At 45.9% G+C, this 22,973-nt stretch overlaps 1 pseudogene; it reads left to right on the top strand.

Moving 5' to 3' along the window:
• Positions 1-21,305: 21,305 nt before the first annotated feature.
• On the top strand, positions 21,306-22,692 carry LOC146200219 (legumain pseudogene; annotated as a pseudogene).
• The last annotated feature ends 281 nt before the right edge of the window (positions 22,693-22,973 follow it).

Here is a 22,973-nt window from a genome sequence, read left to right as displayed (position 1 = left end):
TAATGACATGCTTCAGCGTGGCGTCATCCAGCCTTCGCACAGCCCTTGGGCTTCTCCAGTTGTTCTCGTGAGGAAAAAGGATGGCTCTATATGGTTCTGTGTTGATTACAGGCGTTTGAACAAGATAACGCGAAAAGACGTATACCTCCTTCCACGTATTGATGACGCTCTCGATTGCCTTCAAGGCGCCGAATTCTTTTCATCTCTGGATCTTCGCTCGGGCTACTAGCAGGTACCCATGGCAGCTGACGATCGACCAAAAACCGCCTTTGTGACACCTGATGGTCTCTATGAATTTAACGTCATGCCGTTTGGATTGTGCAACGCGCCGGCCACCTTCGAGCGCATGATGGACACAATTCTGGGCGGACTCAAGTGGCATGACTCTCTTTGTTACCAGGACGATGTTGTCGTGTTTTCAAAAGATTTTACGTCCCATTTGGACCGTCTCGAGCGTGTGCTAGTGTTTGACTGATGCCGGCCTGCAACTAAATTTGAAAAAGTGCTGCTTCGGGGCTCGCCAGCTTCCTATATTGGGACACGTTGTTTCGAAAGACGGTGTTCGTTTAGATCCTGCGAAACTCCGTGCAGTAGCTGAGTTTCCACGCCAAACTTCTCTAAAAGAGCTGCGTAGCTTTATCGGGCTGTGCTCGTATTTTCGTCGCTTCGTCCGCAATTTAGCTTCGATCATCTCGCCGCTGACTGATCTCCTTGCCGGTGACGCCATTCTTTCGTCTTGGACATCCGACTGTGATGAGGCCTTTTCGACACTTCGGCACCTTCTAGTGTCGCCTCCGATTCTCCGCCATTTTGACCCTACGGCGCCTACTGAAATTAACACTGATTCAGCGGTGTAGGTCTCGGCGCTGTCCTTGCACAACGAAAGCCCGGCAACCCAGAGTACGTTGTTGCTTATGCCAGCCGTACCTTAACAAAGGCCGAAAAGAATTATTCTGTAACCGAAAAGGAGTGCTTGGCCATCATTTGGGCCATTGGGAAGTTCCGCCCATATCTCTACGGTCGTCCCTTTTCTGTTGTTACGGACCATCACGCACTCTGCTGGTTGTCCACCCTTGAAGACCCATCCGGCCGTCTTGCTCTTTGGGCCCTCCGCTTACAAAAGTACGACATTCAGGTCACCTACCGGTCTGGCCGTAAGCATTCTGATGCCGACGCCCTGTCTAGGTCACCTCTTCAATGTGGCTCTGACCCGACAGCTATCACCATAAGTGACTCATTTTCGCTAGAAATTGCCGACATGCCCAATGAACAAAGGCAAGACCTTTGGATCGCTTCTCTTCTCACGCTTTTATCTACACCTTCTCTGCGCCCAGCTTCACGAACGCTTCTCCGCCAAGCTAGTCATTTTTCCATCCGCGACGGCATGCTTTACCGCCGAAATTACCTTTCCGACGGACGCAAGTGGCTCCTTGTCATTCCTCGGCATCTCCGTTCGGAAATATGCGCCGCTTTTCAAGCCGATCCTCAGTGTGCCCACGCCGGAGTGTTGAAAACTTACACCCGTCTTCGCCTCCGCTATTACTGGCAGGGTATGTACCGCTTCGTGCGTCATTACGTTCGGGCATGCCAGGAATGCCAACGCCGCAAAAACCCTCCACACCACTCCACCGTTCCGATGCAGCACTTGCTCTGCCCCAGCCGACCATTCGACGGTTATGGTATTGATCTTTACGGGCCACTGCCAGTCACTACAGCTGGTAACCGTTGGGTCATCGTGGCTGTTGACCACCTTATCCGCTACGCAGAAACATCTTCCTTACCTTCTGCGTCGGCGCCAGACGTTGCGTCTTTCGTCCTGCACCATCTCGTTCTGTGCCACGGTTCACCTAAAGAATTGCTCAGTGACCGTGGCCGTGTTTTTTTCCGAGGCCATTGAAGCCCTTCAGCAGTGCCGCATTGTCCACCGTTCTACCTCGGCCTACCATCCGCAGACAAATGGCATGACGGAGCGTTTTAACCCCACCTTAAGTGACATGCTGGCCATGTATGTCGCGTCCGACCACTCAAACTGGGACCGGCTTCTCCCATTCGTCACGTACGCTTATAATACTGCCATACAAAGCACGACCGGCTTCTCCCCCTTTTTTCTTCTATACGGCCGTGAACCCACCTCAACTATGGACACGATACTTCCTTATCGCCCTGACACCTCCGAAGCGACCACCGTCTCTCAAGCAGCAGCATATGCAGAAGAATGTCGCCAGTTGGCCCGCTCATTTACAACCCAGAACCAAGGCCACCAGCAGTTCCTTCGCGCACTGTCTTGTCCAGCTCCTTCATACAAACAGAATCCCTCGTGTGACTCGAAATATCGAAATAATGGAAATATAAAGAAAATAAAAGCTAAAAATTCAAAAAATGCAGAAAGAAAACGTTTGTGTATGAGAGAGACGCTATCCCGTCATACCCTTAACGGCGGAGCTTAACTGTCCCCCTAATGTTTTATAACAGTATTATATAATATTAATCTGACTTTATGAACACAGCCAGTTGCACCAAGCACTGACACTTCACAGTAATGTGAGTTGACTTTTCAAATTTCTTTTCGTTTCAGCCGAGTTCCTCGACGCTTCCCATGACAGCACTTTCATATGAGGTTAAGGCTTCAAATGCCCACTGACAGAGGGAATAAACAAGAAATCGGCATATTTACAAAATGAACGGAATTTCAGGTGGCTGTCAATTAGCGATCTATCGGGCGACTCTATAAAACGCACAAAAGGGAAAAGCAAACTTCGTTATTTTATCGGCCGCACTAGCAGGTATGAAGGCACAGAATGCAAACCTGAGCTGCGCGGTCTGGAAGAGGAACGTACTTCCCATGCATTATCACGCGATGACATCTTTCGAAACGGGCTGGACGTGAGCGTATTACAACATACTAGTGGGATGTCATCTTCTCCTGTTTTACTAGGTTTGGCAGCCGCTTTTTGCAGCGTGAAACACGCACCTCGGGCGCACTAGACAGCCGTATTGCTCTCTGCACCAAGCACTACAATTTCGTAGACTGAAAAGTAGTTTCGGTAATCATTCCCTTGTTTTAAATCAAATACACAATGGTAAATGCAACCTACGTACAAAAAGTTGCAAAGAACGTATTTGAACTGTAGCGTTCGGTATACATGTATTGCTCCTTCTCCCGTGTCCTCTATCGAAGCATAAGCTTATCCTTTAAGGTAACAAGGCTCCATAGCACGCAAAACAACCTTGCTGTTTTAGGTGATAGCACGTTATGTGAGCTAGCTCCCAGTCAGAGGGACGTGCAGTAATGCTTTGCATGATACAAATGACACTTGTAAAACCGATTAGGATTGCAAACGAGCGGTCGCATGCACGCGTATACCTTGTTTCCGTGCGCATCTACAACGGTGCGCTTGCTGCAGAAGGGTACGCAGCAACATGCTGGCATCATTCCGAATAGAGCTTGGTGCTAGCAGTGACTGCTGTGATGTTAAAAAATGAAACAATCGCTTGTGATCATTCCAATGCACCTTACGATGCAAGCACGGGTTCCATGAAGGCGCACGTTGACAGCGTACTCGATGGGAGGCGCGGGCGGACTTAACAAAACATGGCCGCCGCGCACAATTTGTCTCTTTCACTAGATGGCGCTAACCTTTATAAAGCCTCTATTGCCGACTATAAAAAATCGCAATGAAGCGCTTTTGTACACGTTTAACTGCGGCACACTGCGGAATTATCAAAGAGTTCGAGACACTGCAGAAGTTCAATATTGATAAGACAAGCGATTTCTACAGGAGCAGAAGGCAGTCTTTTGATCTGAAATTCATTGCAGCACGTGTAATGATGATTAAAAACCGGAAGCTCGAACATGTTACGTTGTTAACTTGGGTGGTAAATGTCAGCTGGGAATCACGGTATACACACAAGTCGAAGACAACATGAACACGACGTACAAGATTGCGATCTACACTGTAGTTATCGAGTATTGACTTCTTCCTTCTAGTGAAGGAAATAGCTACCGTTTGGTTGCAGCCAGCATCAGAGCGTTTTGCGCGCACCATTTGATTATTGCGTGGACATCTTTCTGTAGCTCGTTACAGCCTATTGTTTTGTCTACAGTGCTAAATATTTCTAGGTAATCAGCAAACTGTAGTATGTCACAATACTGGAGACGATCCACAACGTCATTAATAAACAGATTGAAAAGTAAAGGCCTATAGATTAGGGGTCTATAGGTTAGACCCCTGCGGTACACCAGTTTTTTTCAGGATATGCAGATCAGAAGCATCCGCCGTATTTAACAATATTTACACGGTTGCACAGATAACTTGCAATCCAGTCTCACAGGGAAGGTGAGAAACCGTTTTGTCGCATTTTACACAAGAGCAGATTATGACTGACGAGGTCGAAAGCTTTGCTTAAGTCAAAGTATATTTGCATCCACCTGTTCTCTTGCTGCGACCCTTGGGGGATGCACTTCAAAGAGGTAGCAAACTTTGTCTCGATACAACGCGGAGAGAAAAAGGCATGCTGTTTAGCGTTCATTTTATTTTTAGATAAAAGAAAGCTTTGATGTGCACCACACGTTCAAAATGTTTCGTTAGAAATGTAGTAGCGAGAAAGGTCTATAGTTTCTGCCATCATTCCTCGCACATATTTTTGTGTACTGTTACTACCATGGATAATTTCCAGCAAGACGGAAACGTTTTCGTGCGCACAGACAGGTTAAAAACCGTTGTCGAGATAGGCGTGAAAAATTAGCACAGCCCTTGATTGCGAACTTTCTAATTAAGTCTGCACTGCAGCTTCCTTTGAGTGGTAGTGCACGAATAACTGCAGCTACCTTGGAATCTTCAAAGGGCGGTAGGTTCAGGAAAGCATCAGATGAACTACAGGTGCTATTATAGGAAGTGGCGGCAGTTGGAACGCTCGGATATACTGAGGCGAAGTGTTTTGCGAACGCATTTCACACTGTCTGGGGGTCGAAGATTGCGTCAGTACATTTGAATGAGACTATATTTTCAATGAGCCCTTGACGACGAACTGAGCCCTGTGAAACTGCCAAAGTGCATTAGGCCAGTTCAGAAGCTTTTCTTGCACAGACTGGCAGTGTGGTAACGGCGGTATAGGTGTTTGCATTCCTTTCTACATGGGCAGTATGTTTCGTAGCAGGAGGAAAGTTGCGTTGTCCGGAATCATTTGTGATAGCGCAGTTTCCGACGCAATGCTCTTCTAAGTTCATTTGAGAACCAGTGCTGATAGGCATTCTTTCTGGGAATCGCTTTCGGTACAAACTTCTTTATGCCAGTTTTTATACTAGTAACGGTTTGTGCTGTCTTGTTGACGCAAGGTTTAGATAACAGTAAGCTTGCCCAATCGATGCGTTCAAGGTACCGATAGATACTTAAGTGGTTACCTTTGCAACAATCATAACGTGCGATGGGTCGCTTTATTTTCTTTAGAGCGATGCTTGTAGACAACTGAGCCTCAAAGAGACGATGCCAACCGTCAACGGCCACAATTCGCTCAGAAATAACGCATTCACAGATGTTGGTCAAGGCTAAATTTTAGAGTTTACCCTTAGGATTCAATAAATAATTATTTTGCTCCAATTGAGCAAAGCTAGCGAATACGAGCAACTCTCTCGCTTTTTCACACACTTTTGCAATGCACGAAAAACAGTTACCAGAGGACCAGTCGAGTTCCTGTAATTTTAAAATCACCAACAATAAGTGCGTCATATTAGTTAAAATCTATACTTTTGTAGAGGTGGTTAAGGCAGATTATAAGCGCAGAAACACTGAAGCCGGCGTAAAATAACAATTTCCAAGTAACGCGTTTTTCCCGCCATAAACAAAAATTTAGACCCAGATACATTGGGCTTGACATTCAAGGTGAGTCCTCCTAATTGTTCGACGGACGGCACAAAGAATGCCGCCCCCGTAGATCTGATTACCGTCCTGCTAATCCCTGTTGCGATGAATGTGAAACCTACAGAAAAAAATATTCCTTGCTTTTGATGTCAGCCTTCAACCACATTTCAGTTAAACAATAAACGTCATAATCGCAACTGCTCTTGGGGTTTTTGCAATAAAACGCACTTGTATCGACCACATTTTTAAGGAGTTCACTCATTTCGTCGGCCGTAGTGTCCGGATGAAGTCTTGTGGTACTGTAGTTGCGATGGCCGACGATTTCCTGGTGCCAAACCTGGCTGCAGGGCGTCTGCGGCGAACTTCTTGAAACTCATCTTCGTCGATGTTACTTCATGTTGCCATGGCCTTCACAGGTGGGCAAACTTCCAACGGTGGGCGTTTCGCAGCTGAAGGGTAGCTTTTTGAGCACCATCAGAAATAATGGATGGGCTAAGCGCCATAGTGAAGCCAGTCGTTCCCGGATGGCGATGGATGGCCAGCGAGCTTAAGCCACTAAATGAGTCGAATGGTGATTGCGAGCTCAACTGCTGACGTCCCGCAGAACTAGTTTTCGAAGTTTTCTGTTATCGGCTTGTAGCTGGGGGATGACGGTGCCTTGGGAGTCAACCATTGTAGTCAGATCCTCAGTCTAACAGTAGTTGGCGGATTAAATGCACATTACCGATTTCACTTGCTGTAGAGCCGTAAGCGTTGTTTCCCTCGAATCCGACACAACTCCGTTTGGTAGACTGTCTTTGGTGTCTTTTTGACGGGTACAAGAATGACAGTTGTGCCTACGTTTTCCGTTTCCCATAAGCAGCTCATATTCTTCGTTATTGATTTCACGCATTTGAGATGAAAACTCCTCGTGTATCCGCCTAAACACTAAATATACTTTCCCTTTTTTACTTTGAAAATGTTCGGAGCAGGTTACACACGCGCCCTTCTTGCCCACCATGTTGTTGACGTCATTACGCTGTTCTAGTTATTGCTGATTAAACCGTCTAACTTAGGATGTACAATTGCTTGCACCGGCTTTGTCCCAATGCGTGATCAACCAAATTCAAGTGGTGTAGCAAATAATATCCGCTTGAGTACTTCCGCTAAAGCTTAGGCCTTAGGACGTCATGCGTGATTTAAATCCGAGAGAAATTTGCAATTAGATGTAGACTAAAGCCGTCCGATCTGTATGTCTGAAACATGTGGGCTTGCTTTGGCCTGGTTTATAGGGTTTAATGTCCGAAGGATCAGGCTACAACAGGCGCTGTAGTGGAGGGCTCCAGAAATTTCGACCACCTGAGCTTCTATATTGTGCAATGATATCGCACAGCACATGGGCGTCTTGCATACAGCTTGTATCGAAAAGCGGACACAGCAGCCGGTATTTGATCTGGCAATCTTGGGTTCAGCAATCGAGCATCTTGACCACCGAACCAGCCTAGTGGAGGCTCAGGATGGCTTTAGGTGCGTACGTCTATCTCCTATCTCCTATCGTCGATCTTTAGGTGCGTACGTCTATTAGTAAATACTGAAGAGTATAATAAAATACTTCACCATAAAAAAGGCTTGGTCATAAAGATATCTGCAATAAGGCGAAAAATGAATATAGTTGTTAAATATTTGCATCCAAAAAATACTACTCAGACCACCATTCTGATCAGATGTTTGCAGTACAGTGTGATGCTGCAGACCGCGAGCACTCACTCTCCCTATTTCAGGACATACGAGCAACGTCAGTAGTGATGGAGACCCGGAAGGAATTTGCTTTTGAAGTGGATTATGAAGACGGCGCGAAAGGGACGAGGACAAGGAAGGAACACCAAAATAACAGGACTGGCGCCAGGACTTTTGAAGAGGTGCCGGAATTATCTGCCGCGTCTCAGAAAACTACCAGTAATGCTCTTTTCAAGTGGGGATTCAGAGAAAGGGATTCCACCAAAGTTGAAGGGAAGGTCGAATGAAAGGAAAAGAGCCCAGAAACAAGCAAGCCTTACGGGCCATCTGCCAAAGCAATGTTGGCAAGCAATGAGCCGACATAGACATCGCCGAGTACTGCAAAAAGGGTTCCTGGTTGTGAGAAGGCAGAGTTCATGCACCTTGAAGGCTGCTCGGCAGAGGCAACACATCATTTGTGGTTCCAGTTTACACAAACGGCACATCCAGAATAATCCGTGTAAAGATAACCCTGGACTAAGAAGTTAAGCAGTCACATCCGTTGTCCTGTCCTCTTCTCCATTTCATGTAACCATCCTTTATTTTATTTCTGTATTTCTCTCTCTCACATTGGAGGAGAGATTCGCAATATGTAACAAGATATCCTTAGTTCATCATTGTTAGCTTCAGTTATAATGTACAGCTGGCGCGTGCGGGGCTTTCAATCTTCTTTGCCGTGCCCTTGTGGAGATCCATGGCAGGTGCCTGTACCAGGCAAATCTTTGTGTCTTCCAAATTTTCTGTCCCTGATGACTCTCCCATAAAGAGATTATCGGAGCACATTTCTGTTTTTTAATAAGAAAAAAAAATTTACAACTTCACGCAATACATCGCAAACAAGTGGAAACACTTGCAAAATTCATGAATGAATTTGAATCAGGTTGTAGGTCAAGAATACAATGTTAAGCAGTTGGAAACGGCTACCTTCTATTAGATTTCGGTTCAAGCCTTCAACGGAAAAATTATTCTGAAGTGAATTAACTTAAAAAAAATCCTGTGCCAGCGATCCGCCACCGCTCCTTTTAACATTATCAGTGTAGCAACTTCCAATGACCTCTTAAAGTAGGTAATCGAACAAAAGATTTCTATAGCTTGGAAGCACAAATTGGAGATATGCTTATCAGGTGACACACCACAGCACGCAAAGAAGACCTTCATCACGTTTGCATCAAGCCTGCTTCCCGGTTTTGTGAAGGTAGGTTGTACAATACATTGGCTGTTATTTAGCTTTTGTTAAACCTGGAGGATTGCGAAAGCAACATCTGCATGGCTTTGTTTGCGGTTTTTCTGTGGCTAGGCCTAATTGTCTCGCTATAGTTGAAGCTTATGGTTTCATTGAAGAGACTATAGACATGGTGATTATAGAACTCTTTTATTAACATTTCATCTTGGTCCACTGGGAATAAAACCTTCATCCCTCGGATCCCCATCCCAGTGCTTTACAAACTGCGCCATGCCCCGCATATTTTTCTTTATTTCCTGCGTTTGGCACACGACATAACACGAAAGGAAACTCCGATCAAAACATGAAAAAAGACACGCAGAGCAATGTACATGAATGAATGTGGAACCGGCGTGGAGCATGCGGAATGTGGCGTCGAGCCGGTGAAGTGTCGGTGCTGTGATTCACGCAACTTCTTCTGTTGACACAGGCTATCCGATTGGTTACAGATGAGAACGTTTGCCATGACACTTGATTTTCGGAAGACAGCCTCGAAGATCAGCATCATGACTGCAATGTTTGCCCGGTAGTTTATTTCTCACGGCTTTTGCTCTGCTTGCCACAAACACCGGACTACCTTGACTGTGGGTGTGGTTGACAAACGGCTGCAAAGGCCAGGCAGCGTCACAGCAACAGCGGGGCCTCGAACTGGCGAAAAGTCGGTGCGGCGGTTTGCGCAACTTCTCCTTGTGACGCAGGTTGGTTTTCCTTCTGTACAATGTAGTTTGTATACCCTGCCGGTTCCGCCCCACATGCTATCTCGGTGCATGCGTGACTCTCGTGTGATAAGACATCCCGTCAAGCGACGTTTCAAACTGTTTAGAAATACTTTATTTTTATTCTTACTCCTGCTTCTCTACGGTGCCATAGAGTGAAATCCCGGCCCAAGGAATGCAGATACATTAGAGAAACTGGTTACCGGTCAGGAAAGCATATTGGTGAAATTACCCTCAATTGAAACCAAACAAGTTTTTGCGGTAACACCATTTGGAGACTTGTTCAACCAAGTGCGGGCCACAAAAAATATTTGAGCAGTTTGATAACCTGCATCTAATGCTGTAGGAGTACAAAGGAAAATGCGATGAACAACAATCACAGATATAATCCCTGTCTTCCCCTTAAAAATCCTTGATAACCGTGATTGCCCCAGTAATTTACTCTTTTTTGGATTCAGTGAATCGGAGGGACAGGAAAGTGCTGCTACCTGTGAGAAACTGGTCTTCAACCTGCGCCGAACGTGCAATTGAAAACATTAATCTAGTAAAGGCACATACGTTGAGTAAACCTTTCGCTAATCGTAATAGATCAGTAATCACAAATGTTTATACTGTAAAAGATAGGATGGCCGTTTTTTCGAATGCTAGAACATTTAAAGGCTCAAATGTGAGTATAAGATTTTCCCGTATCGGTTCGCGATAAGAGAAAATGTTTGTGGGAGTACGCGAAAGCAAACAGTCATTCAGAGAGCAAGGTACACTTGAAGTATGATTCGTTATACATAGATGGGGTAAATTTCACCTGGGATGAAGGTAAAATGCAAGTGGTTAAGCAATGACGACCTAATACTGATAAGCAGCGCTCATTACCGTTACTGGTTATAAAGTGCATGAGTATAAAAAACAAGGTTGACGATTTTCACCTGATGATAAGCATGATTAGGCCACATATCGTAGTCGGAACCGTGTCTTCGAGCTGACATTTCAGATCACGAGGTGTTTCCTGCAGGCTACTCCTGCTACCGGAAAGATAGAAACTCCCATGGGGGGGGGGGGGGTGTTTTTATCTTTGTTCATTCCGGCGTAACTTCTTCAAACAATTAAGTTGAAACTGGCAGTGTTGAAAACATCTGGTGTTAAATTTACGACCAAAATGGTGAACGAATCCCACTTGGAGCTTTTTACATACCCGTAGATACACACGCAGATGTGCTCATATCATTGAGGGAAATTGTTTTTACTATTAGGTTTTTGAAAATAATCATAGCTGCTGATTTTAACCTGCCAGAAATCCGTTGGAGCGACAAGAATTTCAGGTCAGGAATGGGTGGTCAATTATATACGGAACTTTTCAACCTTACCAACTTGTACGCATTTGACCAGCATGTATTAGACGCTACCCGTAGTAAACACACACTAGATATACTTTTGTTCAATTCACCCGATATGATTTCGGATACGCCTGTCATCTCTGGGATCAGCGATCATGACGCAGTCGTTGCCAATGTTAACTTAGAAACTAAAAATTCCAATCGTCATAAATCACCAATATCATCATCATCATCCGCCTGACTATACCCACTGTAAGGCGAAGGCCTCTCCCATTTTTCTCCACTCAAGCCGGTTCTGTGCTAGCTGCATCCACTTGACCCCTGCGAACTTCTTAATCTCATCCGCCCACATAATTTTCTGCCGCCCCCTGCTACGCTTTCCTTCCCTTGAAATTCAGCTTGTTACCCTAAGCGACCATCGGTTATCCTCTGTTCGCACTACACGTCCTGCCCATGTCCATTTCTTCTTCTTAATTTCCACTAGAATGTCGGTAACTTGAGCTATTTCTCTGACCCACTCTGCACGCTTCCTTTCTCTTAATGTTACCCATACCATTTTTCGTTCCATAGCCCTTTGGGTTGTCTTCAACCTAAGTAGAATTCTCTTGGTTAGCCTCCACGTTTCAGCCCCATAGTGAGTACCGATAAGATGCAACTGTTGTATACTTTCCTCTTGAGCGATACTGGTAAGCTGCTAGTCATAATCTGCGCGTGCTTGCCAAATGCGCTCCACACCAATCTTACACTTCTTGTTATTTCCTTTTCATGGTCCGGATCTGCGGTTACTACCTGTCCTAAGTAGACATATTTGCCTACTATACTTCCAGTACTTCGCTACCTAATGTAAACTGCTGTTCCTTCCCGAGGCTGTTGAACATTACCTTCCCAAAAATGTAAAAAACATGATGTATTGTTTCCGGCTGCTTACAGAATAAACAATGTGCTCCCCACCGTAAGAGAAAGCCGCTTTTCTCCACAAACTTCTTTACTGGTAATGTTCCGGTATGTAATTTGAAACAAAAGGCCTTATATCCTGGCGGTGCTTGCATTTTCTTTACTCTCTTTTATACATCTGTGCCAGGGCTTCCTTTCACGGTCCGGGGCGTGGCGCGTTGTTGTTGTTGTGGCTGTAGGAAGAAGGAAAAGAAAATGCACAGGCCTGCTACAGGCTCTGTAGCTGAGCCACCTCCGCTGCCTCGAGCGGACAGGAGAGAAAATAGAAAAGAATGGAAAATGAAGAGGGAGGGAAAGACGCGCGCCGCGACAACAGCTGTCATCCACCACCGAAGCAGTTCCGAGTGCAATGATGACCTGGCTAGCCCCCGCCACAAGTGGCGTTGACCTACCGTCCCAGGCCCATGGGACAGGAACTGCCACCCTTCCACCCTTCCTCCTCGGGCCGGAAACGCTCTTCATAATTGTCTTCCTCTACCCGGGATTTCGCGAGCTATATATGCAGCGCCCTTCCTTTCCTTTACACCAATTAAAGAACGCTGGTGAACTTTGATGCCTTCAATAAAATGCTGGTTGTGATCGACAAGGACAGCGCGATGTACCGTCATGACAGGTAATGACGTCACACGGCGATTCTTCCGGGCGGCGGTAGCCTCGGTAGTCGATGGCCGAGGCGCCCCAGTATCGGACGCCACTATCAGAGGCCGCAACTCCGAAACAGCTGAAGAAGTTGCAATAGCGCTCGCTTGCGTAGGTACGGAAGAAAAATTCATAATTAGTGACAACAAAACAGCCGTCTACAATTACGCAAAGGGCAGGATTGCAACAGAAACGATGCGAATCCCGACCGGAAAACAGCTGAATAGAAAATAGAGCTTATTATGGACTCCAGCGCACACCTCTGTTCTGTGTAACGAGGCGGCACACGAGTTAGCACGACATCTCTACTTCCGGGTAACCGTGGAGCCGCTGATTGCCAGAGCATGGACGCTATAAAATTACCCAGAAATAGTCGAAAATTATAGACAAAGCAGCAAACTGGTGCCACCACCAGATAAGCGTCTGAACAACACAGAGGCGACCGCAAGGCGGATTCTACCGGCAGGAAATTACATCCACCCTGGGCCTATCACGTCCAGAAAAATGAGCGACAGGACCATAAATGTAAGCCATGTGGAGAGCGAGAGATCTTCAATCACGTAATTTGGGAATGCGTAGCTCCCCAAAGGCTAAGAGAAATATACTTAGTAGAGAAGCCTAGGAAACCCTTCTGCGGTGCGAGGACCCAGCTCTTCAGAAGCAAGCCATCCGCCTTGCAGAAGAGGGCGCAATGAACCAAGACCCCATTCAGTTCAGTTCAGTTCAGTCGTTCAGTCGTGTCCGACTCTTCGTGACCCTAAGGACCATATCACGTCACGCTTTCCGGTATCTCACTATCTTCCTAACATCACATAACTTCATCAGCAGCGCCTCGAGGATGCCATCTAACCATCGCGTTCGCTGCCTAACCCTTCTCCGGTGACCCTAAACCTTTCCTAACATCAAATCTTTCTCCAGCGACTCCTCTCTTCTCATCAGATGACCAAATTAAATGAACTTTACTTTAGAATTTTACCCTCCAATGAGCAGTCAGGGTTTATGGTCGACAATATCGACTGATTTGATCTTCTCGCCGTCTAAGAAACTCTCAAGAGTCTCCGCCAGCACCACAATTCAAACGCGTCAATTATTCGGCGGTCAGCCTTCTTCACAGCCCAACTCTCGCATCCATACATAACTGGAAATACCATAGCACGAGTTATACGGATCATGGTTGGCAGTGTAATGTCTCTGCCCTTTACTAGCCGGTCAAGGCTAGCCATGGCTTTCTTTCCCAGAAGCAGGCGTCTCCTAATTTCATGGCTGTAGTCTCCTTCCGGGGTAGTCTCCTTCCGGGGTCTCCTTCCGGGGTAAGCCCAAGAAGAGAAAATCTGTCACAGCTTCCACTTCTTGTCCCTTGATGCTCCAGGACTTGATAGAGCAAGATGCCATGATCTTTGACCTCACTGCCTGCCTCTAATCGCGGAGATCCCGGCACCCGTCCCCTAGGCCGGCGGGTCGGGGGCGGGGAGTAGGGGGCCTTCATTCGGGTGGAAATAAAAGTTGTTCACACACACACATTCCGGGCAGCCGTAGAGTCACCTGATTGCGATGGGATGGACGAGAGGCTGCAAACGTACAAGGAAATCTTAGAACACTACAGAATGAGCAGAAGGTCCCTGCCACCACCGGACCGAACGGTTAATAACAAGGAGGCCGTCGCTTGGCGGCGCCTGCGAGCTGGGAATTTTCCAAGTCCCGTCTGGCTTTTCTACACGCAAGTGGAGAAAAAGGCGGACGATAAATGCAAAGCTTGCGGAGAAAGGGGCACCCTGGATGATATAATCAGGCAATGCCTTGATTCCCGTGGCGCCAATTCAAGCATAAATATTAGAGAAGCCTCGGAACTGCTATTGTGGAGCAAGTCCCCCGCCCATCAGCAGCAAGCTAACCGCCTGGCGGCTGAAGCCGCGAAGAAACACTGTCGCCTCGCCTGTCTTTGGTCGCGGAGGCTCCGGCCTCCGTCCCATAGGCCTGCGTTCCGGGGGCGGAAAGTGGGGGGCCTCCTACGTCGGTGGAAAAGTAAAGTTCCTAACAACAACAACAACATGCATATACAAAGCTGACCCCGCCAGGCGTCCGATCCGGAAGTTCACGCGGCGCCTTTCAATTCCTACTGTCTCGAACGCCGCACCATACCGCAAACAGAAGCACACTCAGATGTCTAGGTATCGGGTTTGGAGGTTTCTCCTGGTCTACGGGGCTGAGACTGGTAGGTCACTGCCGCTTGCGGCGGGGGCTAGCCTGTCACCATATATTTATCTGTTGCAGGCCGCCATTGCACCCACTACGGGTGCATTGACGGTAGCGGGTGCAACAGTGAGATAATAGGGAAGGTGTTATAAGAAAGTTAGGGAGTTGTACCCACTATTTCATTTTCTAGCGTATATTTTCAGTGCCGAACCTTGTATGGTGTGCCTCGACAATCATTCAGGCAGCATGCGTTTATCCATATTTGCCGTGGTTGCCTAGTATACATTTTTCGGGATGTTCATTTTACCACCTGGCAAGAAACCTTCACACCATATATTACTACTAACGACAAGCATCTTGTTCCTCTTTACAGTAGTAATGATGCAGATCGCTGCAAGCGTATGTGCAATCAGGAGCCGAATTTCAGAATGCTCATAAGCTTACGCTATTTCCTTGCCATCTACGCAGAGCTCTCTCTGCTTCTTCAACTCAATGAGACGTTTAAGGGCGGTGTCTAATTTTCGAACCATTCTTAGCGGCTGCTTCACTAAGGAGGCACTCAAAGCGACAAGGATCCGCTTTTATCCACCTGGTGTCGAGAACACGCGCCTAATGTTTAGGGCATAATGGTTAAAATTGCAAAAAGAAAGCAAGTTCACATTTATAGCAATGTACTTGTTTCGATGTGTGCTCCTATGAGCCCTCGCTTTTATTGGACGCGTTTTGTGTCAAAAGTGTAGTGGGCTTGATAGCGAAACATCATTGGCCTGGCGACAAGCATGGTTGTGTTGAAAAATGTGAGCGATAGTACCGCTCATTGTGGTGTGCCCCTGCTCCCCAGTTTGACTATCTGAAATTCTATCCCCTGGTATCTCAGTTTTGCTTTCCTGTCTGTTTGAAAGTTTCTTATATATTCATACATCCTTTCTCCTATGTTTTGTTTCGTGAGGCCCTGTAAACTAGCACCGTGTAGCATCGTGAGGCCCTGTAAACTAGCAATACCTTCATCAGGTCCAATTCTAGGATTACTTTACCATCTTTTATTCTTGATTTGACTATAGGGTAGCCTGAGCATAATATCTTGCGTTGTAAGATGTTGCCTGAACCCTATAACCTCCCGGGGTCATAGTTCGTTCCCCTCCATGTACCTCGTCAGTCTTCTCCGAATCACATATTCGAATAGTTTACCTAAACATGATGTGACTGATATTGGTCTGAAAATATCGACCGTCAGAGATTTTGCGGGTTTGGGTATTAGCACTATCTCAGAAAATTTTCATGTCTCTGGGATTTCCCCTGCTTCCCGGCATCTCTGCATGAAATAAGTTAGCTCTACTATCGACTCATTTTCCAAGTTGCTTAGCAAGGCAAACAAGAGGACCTGATTAACTATAGCGGAATACCAGCGCACTACAGACTGAACAGTAGGGTCCTACCACCACTAGGCCCCACGTTAGGAATAGAGGAAGCAGCAGCATGGAGAAAGCTACAGATAAATACATACCCGAACCCTAGTTCTAGTCAACCATGTACGGCCGGAAATACGATCAGACCTATGTTCATTATGTAAGGAAAGGGGATCTCTAGATCACATAATATGGGAATGTGCAAAGTCACCAGGCAGGGCTAAACATATAACTGAAGACACCTGGGAGACCCTTCTGCGAAGCTCAGACGCACGAGCCCGAAGAGAAATTGTTTGAATGGCCGAAGACGCCGCCTGAGTTGAAGAACTACCGGCCTGCAACTAAGGCGACTGTCCCACCTGCCGGTTCTAACCCCCGAAGAGCGGGGTAGTCACTCTTTTGGACAACTAATAGTTCTTTCTTTCTGACGACATTTAACTCTTTGCAATGAAGGGGGTCTGCAGGAGCAGCAGCGAATCTCCACTTCGCGCTTTTCCACTCGCATTGGGCGTCGCCAGAGCACCAGAGACGCCCTGCTGCGCAATGACGAAGCGATTGGTTCTGCAGGGACGAATGCGTTGTTTTGAAGGAACGATAAATTGAAGTATGAAGGTAGCGCAGTGCCTTCCTTACGGAAAGGAGATTCCAAGGGAATCCACACTAAGCGGTTCTCAATAAGGCGTGTTCAAAATTTACTGATGGAAGGGAGCCGCTCTTACTGCGCCCTCACTGAGGTAAGGAGCATTTCTAAATATCGCTATAGCAGTGCTGCTGTTACTTCGCTAGAAGAGGAATTTCACGGCCATTAGGCCAATTTAAACGGCGAATGTAGCAAATTGTTTTAGGCGTGCAGACCTTAGAAAGTGTTAAAGCGATTTTTTCAAGCTCATAAATCAAATATAAGTAATCAATAACGCCCAGGCATCCACCAAATTCTGTGGGTTTTTGGCCGACTCAATGTCTCGGTAGTGAAGCCTCCTTGTACTTGTTGTAAAAAGCTAGTTTTCTCTGAACAGTTCAGAAATTCAGGTGCAATAGCAGTTGTTCTTCTGCTTTCTATTAATTATGGCGGCCACAGACCGACAAACAGCTGCTAGCTATTGAGAAGCTATCAGATTAGTGCTAAGTGCTACCTCTTGCGAAAACACATTCCGACGATATGTGTACGTAGAAACGTTATCAGCCTGCACTCAGTGTATCTACTTTGCTCAGAGAGCTCACAACAATAAGCTTTTGTTCGTCCTATCTTCTCAGACCACCAGTGTCGTGAATTGTTCATGAAGTGCGATGGCACTTCATGAGCAACTAAACGCTTTTTTGTGAGTTTTGGGGAAGGACACGGCGTAGAGAGCATTGAGCTATCTTGAAAGGGAAATTGTTTCACCTTCATTCCCGTGTCATCACACTTTGAATCTCGTGCTCAACGTTTTGGAATATAAGGCGCTATTGTTAAGTACAAGCAGCGCAGCTCATCAGAGCCACTTCGGTGTGTGGGTATAACATGTGAACCACACCGTTCCAGTGTATATGTAATCGCTGATTGGGCACACAGTGGAAACTTTCTAAACCCAGGTGGTGCAACCGACAGGGAATTACTTATTATTGCAGATAACGCGGAACGTTTTACTGTCGATAAAGTAAATGTAATTACGATGTCTTGTAGACCTAAAAGACTTGACTGCTCGCAACATGGCTCCCTAAAAGATTCCAAGTAGTTAGTCGCACGGCACAGTACTAAAATGACACTATGCTGAGAGGAAGCTAGTGAGTCTGAGACAACGAATAGACTTCGGGATTCGATCATTGTCGTGGGGCTTGCAGCCTGAAGATTAGCATTGCCTAAGAAAAAAAAAACGATTCTTTTTCACTAAAGCTTTGAATAGCGAAGCATAAAACTTTCAGCATTAAATTACAAACGGGAATATCTAAGACGATGTACTTAAAAGCAAACAAACTACTATCTCAGTGAACGGTTATGCTGCCAATATCAACGTTTATTAAGATAACGAGGAAATAAAAAATTTACAAAACAAAATATTAAAATTATGGAAATTATTTACATTTTTTAAGGAACGCACAATTTTATCCCAAATATAGAATTGTTGTAGTATGCGAAAGTGCACAAATCAGAATAACTTATCATTTATACTCCTTCTCAATCATTAGAGCGATTCAGATATTCGATGATTAGGATAACTATGAATGATTCCCATACCGGCATAAGTGACCCCAACTTGACCGCTCACATGACATCGCATAACGCGTGCATATGTAGCGGGAATCCTGAATGTCAGTTTGTCTGGCGAGCAAAGCTGAAGCAGCCGTCGGCTCTCAGGGCTGCTTGAAGTCAACCAATTTGACTTCTTTATTTAATTTGAGTTGTGACCTAGCATGCTTCTGGAATAGCAAATTAAGATAAACATTTGGGAATTTTCGAAAGAACCTCTAATGCAATTAGCGGCAAGACCTGGTCCTGGTCGGAGTCAACGTCTCGCGAATACCCTTAAGCAGGAGACTGCATCATCAACACTTCTTGCAGTGCTATTGTAGTGGGCAAAGAAAGAGAGATACATCTGGTGCGAAACAGAGAAAATATTTTTTGATAATGGAAAGTCAGCTTGCCTTTTATTCCCCCCAACTTAGCAGTTCAAGATGTTTCCACGTGCCGAATATGTAAGCAAAAATGCTGGGGCGCAGTCTTTCTCCACGAATAGGCGAATATCAGGGGCAGTTGCGCACTAGCACATAGACATGGAATATTCAAATAAAGCCCTAATTAGAGATGTACACAAGTAAGTGCCAAAGCAAAGTTAGTGACCTCGGGAGGAGGCAGTAGTACCGCGTCCTGCTTTGGCTGAGACGAACCACAACTGCGGCAGCAGTTACTGCGGCCCAGTGACGGATTTGAATCTCGTTGGATTCTCGTTGCCGGACAAAAGCGGTAGTGGAAACGCGAGCTTTCGTGCTCCGGGCACGGTTTAGAGTATCTTTCCATGACCAGACCGGGCGTGGTTTTTCAAAACTGTTTTACCGGCCAGATAACCAAGTTTCTTTGTTTTTTCTTTTTGTTTTCGAAATAAATATTTGGCTCCTAGCCCATTTCGTATTTCATTCGGCTATTTTCCTGCCATACAAATTAGGTGCAGGCGGATGCTTTTTTTTCTTATTAATTTACAATGGCCTTACCCTAAAAATCAGATCAGATCAGATAGTTCGACTAAGACCGGCATACATACATGTAACTTCTTAAGCATCACTGATATATTCGTTAATATCGAGAGTTTTCTCTGCTCCTGTTACGTGGCAAAGTTCTGTAGCCCTTAGTTCTGTTCTTTGAAATTTCGAGCCTATGCCACCATTACTCCCTTCGCGGAGCCGTTGGCGCAAGCAAATACGGGATTTCGTAGCTCTGAATATGCGGGAGCACTTAGCTGCTAAAACCATACTAACTCTGTAGCATATGAATAGTATGTTTTTGTATATGCATGCAAATATAATTTGCCATGAGCTCATCTATTTAGCTTTCTCAACAATCACTAGCAAGAAGCCTCCACGAGTCATTGTCCGAGAATTACCAAGCTTGATTATTATGCTTATAGGGGGAGGAAGTGAAATATATGCAAATAAAGACGTTTTAGCTAAACAAATGTTCTTTGAGCGTACATACACGTAACTAAACGCAGCGGACGCCAAATACCAGGTTGCATAGGGTTGATATGCCATTGTAATGTAAGCGATGAATAGTTGCGACGCCAGCAAGAAGTTTTCATCTGAATCCAGAAACCTAATTTTAAATATATCTATTTTATCGAACGAACTAAAAGTTTTCGTAATTTTAATTTCATGCATCGCATGTTGGGTAATATGCAAAAATTATTTATGCTTAGTATTTCTATAATGCCCTCTTTAAAGTCCGAAAGCCTTTATGACCCGGCCTCGCGTAGCCTGCCTTCGCATTTATTTAGCCCAGCATGGCATTTCCGTCCACGCCCACTCCAGGCTACTCTGGCGACTTTCCTGCCGTTTGCAGTGAGAAGTCAGCCCAAAGGAAGACATTCGAAAAATTGTGAAGACGTGGGGCCCTTACCGCGTGCACTAACCGCTTTTGGTACCCGTGAAATTTGTATCGAGCATCACTGAAGCAGCCCCGCCGGAGGGACGCAGTGGTTACGGAGCTCGACTACTGCTCCCAAGGATGCGGGATCGAATCCCAACCTCGGCGGCCGCTTTTCGACGAAGGCATAAAGGAAGGCGCCCGTGTACTATGCGATGTCAGTGCATGTTAAAGAACCCCAGGTGGTCGAAATTTCCGGAGTCCTCCACTACGGCGTCTCTCATAGCCTTAGTCGCTTTGGGATGTTGAACCCCACAAACCAAACCATCACTGAAATCGGTCCTCCGCGGTAAGGCTTACTGGCATGGCCCGGAAGTAGGAGCCACCGAGCCAGAGCCGAGCGAACAACCTTGGTGTGCCCTAGAAGCTCCCTATATAGTAGCGACTAAATTATTATCAACAAGCGTGCTTTGATCTTTGGCACGAATCTACACACAGACTGATGTAAAAATTACTACCACGTGGCACAAATTATTTGCCAGGCTCATACAAAGGGCATGTGTCAACTTGAGTATACTCCGACTGATATCGCTGCGATCGCGCACAGTGCTGCTTTTAGCAAAGCTAATACAGTTCTTTTTTTTTTTTTGCAAATGTAGCAAATATTTCACTTTGAGCACCAATCTTACCAGCTACAGCTACACCTAAAAAACCGTGCAATATAATTATTGTCCAGCAGTGCCCGATCATTATACTAAATAATTCACATCTCACTCTACGCAATGCGGGAAGCTGGGAAACGTCTTACTCCACTAGATTTAATATTCTATTGCAGAAAAAACGAAGCTCTAAACAAGGTCGTAAAGCATGTTTCCGCTGGCGGCCGAAAACATCACGAGAGTGGACAGAGCGTCTATCACGGCCAGCATGAGGCATTCATTCTTCCCTACCGTACCACATCACGAACTTGCAGAGTCACCGACCGCTGAAGTACGGAGCTCAGGTATATTGTTATCTTTGTTATATCCGATGAATTATCTCGCCGGCTCAGCGTCTGACGGAAAGAAGCGTAGCTAAGCAGGTCTACAGCCACTGTGAACGCCTATCAGTGATATCTTTGGTGGCACTCTTGTTTATAAGCGCGCGGAACCTCTGCTTTCTCAGTGCACATCCAAACATGGCACCCTCACTGACAGTTTCGCTGCCTCTGCTAGCCTGTCTTATATTTGCTGCCGCCGTGCCTGAAGCCTTGAGCAAAGCAGGAAAGGTTGAAGTGAAGCAGTGGGCACTTCTTGTCGCCGGCTCTAATGGCTACGGCAACTACAGGCACCAAGCAGATATCTGCCACGCCTACCATGTCCTCGAGAAACACGGTATCCCCGAGGAGCGAATCGTGGTGATGATGTACGACGACATCGCGAACAACACCGACAACCCGACACCTGGAGTAATCATAAACCATCCAAACGGAAAGAATGTGTACCCAGGAGTCCCTAAGGACTACACAGGAGACCTGGTGAGCCCCCAAAACTTTCTTGATATTCTTCAGGGAAAGAATGTGAAAGGTGGCAGCGGGAAAGTTATCGCCAGTGGTCCCAATGACCACATCTTTGTCAACTTTGCTGACCACGGGGCGCCAGGCCTCATAGCGTTTCCCAATGACGAGCTACATGCCGAGCCGTTCGTAAATGTCATCAAGAAAATGCATAAAGAGAAGAAGTTCGCCAAGATGGTCATCTATATTGAGGCCTGTGAGTCAGGCTCAATGTTCGACGGCCTACTTCCTCAAAACGTGAACGTCTACGCCACAACGGCAGCCAATCCCGACGAGTCGTCCTACGCCTGCTACTTAGACCAAAAGCGGAACACTTATTTGGGTGACTGTTACAGCGTAAATTGGATGGAAGATTCGGACAAAGAAGACCTACACAAAGAGACCCTCATCGAACAGTTCAACCTGGTGAGAAAGGAAACCACCACAAGTCACGTCATGGAGTACGGGGACCTTATCTTGGGGAAGCTTTCACTGAGCGAATTTCAAGGCGATAAGCAGACCGAACCCATTGCATACCCTTCGGCGCCTCGAGACCCTGTCTCCAGCCGCGACGTCCCACTGGCCATTCTCAAACATAAGCTACAGAAGGCAAAGGACAGCGCCACCAAGAAAGCACTGAAGAACAAATTGCAAAGAATCATTCGGAACAGGTTGTTCCTCACAGAGAAAGTCAGTGAAATTGTGAACTTTGCATCCGATGGAAACTCCGACATCGCCACGTCGCTTTTAAAGACAAGCCTTCCGCTCAAGAACTTCAGGTGTTATCAGAAAGCCGTTCAATATTTCAAAGATAACTGCTTCCGACTGTCAAAGAACCCGTATGCCCTTGAACACCTTCGAGTTTTTGTTAATATGTGCGAGTCAGAGATCGACATCACTCGCATAACTGAAGCAATGGACTTGGCGTGCACTCATCCGACCATAGTTGACATTGTTTGAAAATTTGTGCGTTGCTTGAGCCATCTTGAGTTTGTTGTGAAGAGTTCCGCCTAAATAAAAAATAAATAAATATCTGTTTCATTTCAAATATATTTGATTATATTCTTTACATCTCCAAATTGCACCAAAAGCGTGTTCAATGTTTACCAAAAATACTGGGCAGCTATCACAGTATAGTATTTACGCGAACTCTAAAGAGCAGCTAGACATTCCTGTACAGAGAAGAGGTCCAGATTGACCCTTGCGTAATTAACAAAAAACAATATGTTGGAAACATTGCCATACATGATATACTGATAGGAGAGCTGGCAAAACTCAAAATGAATGCTTTATAGGTCGTAACATGCTAGC

This window comes from Amblyomma maculatum, chromosome 2 (assembly GCF_055883805.1).
Source record: "Amblyomma maculatum isolate TAMU_Amacu chromosome 2, ASM5588380v1, whole genome shotgun sequence".
Classification (NCBI taxonomy): domain Eukaryota; kingdom Metazoa; phylum Arthropoda; class Arachnida; order Ixodida; family Ixodidae; genus Amblyomma; species Amblyomma maculatum.
This window is presented reverse-complemented; position numbering and strand designations above follow the sequence as displayed.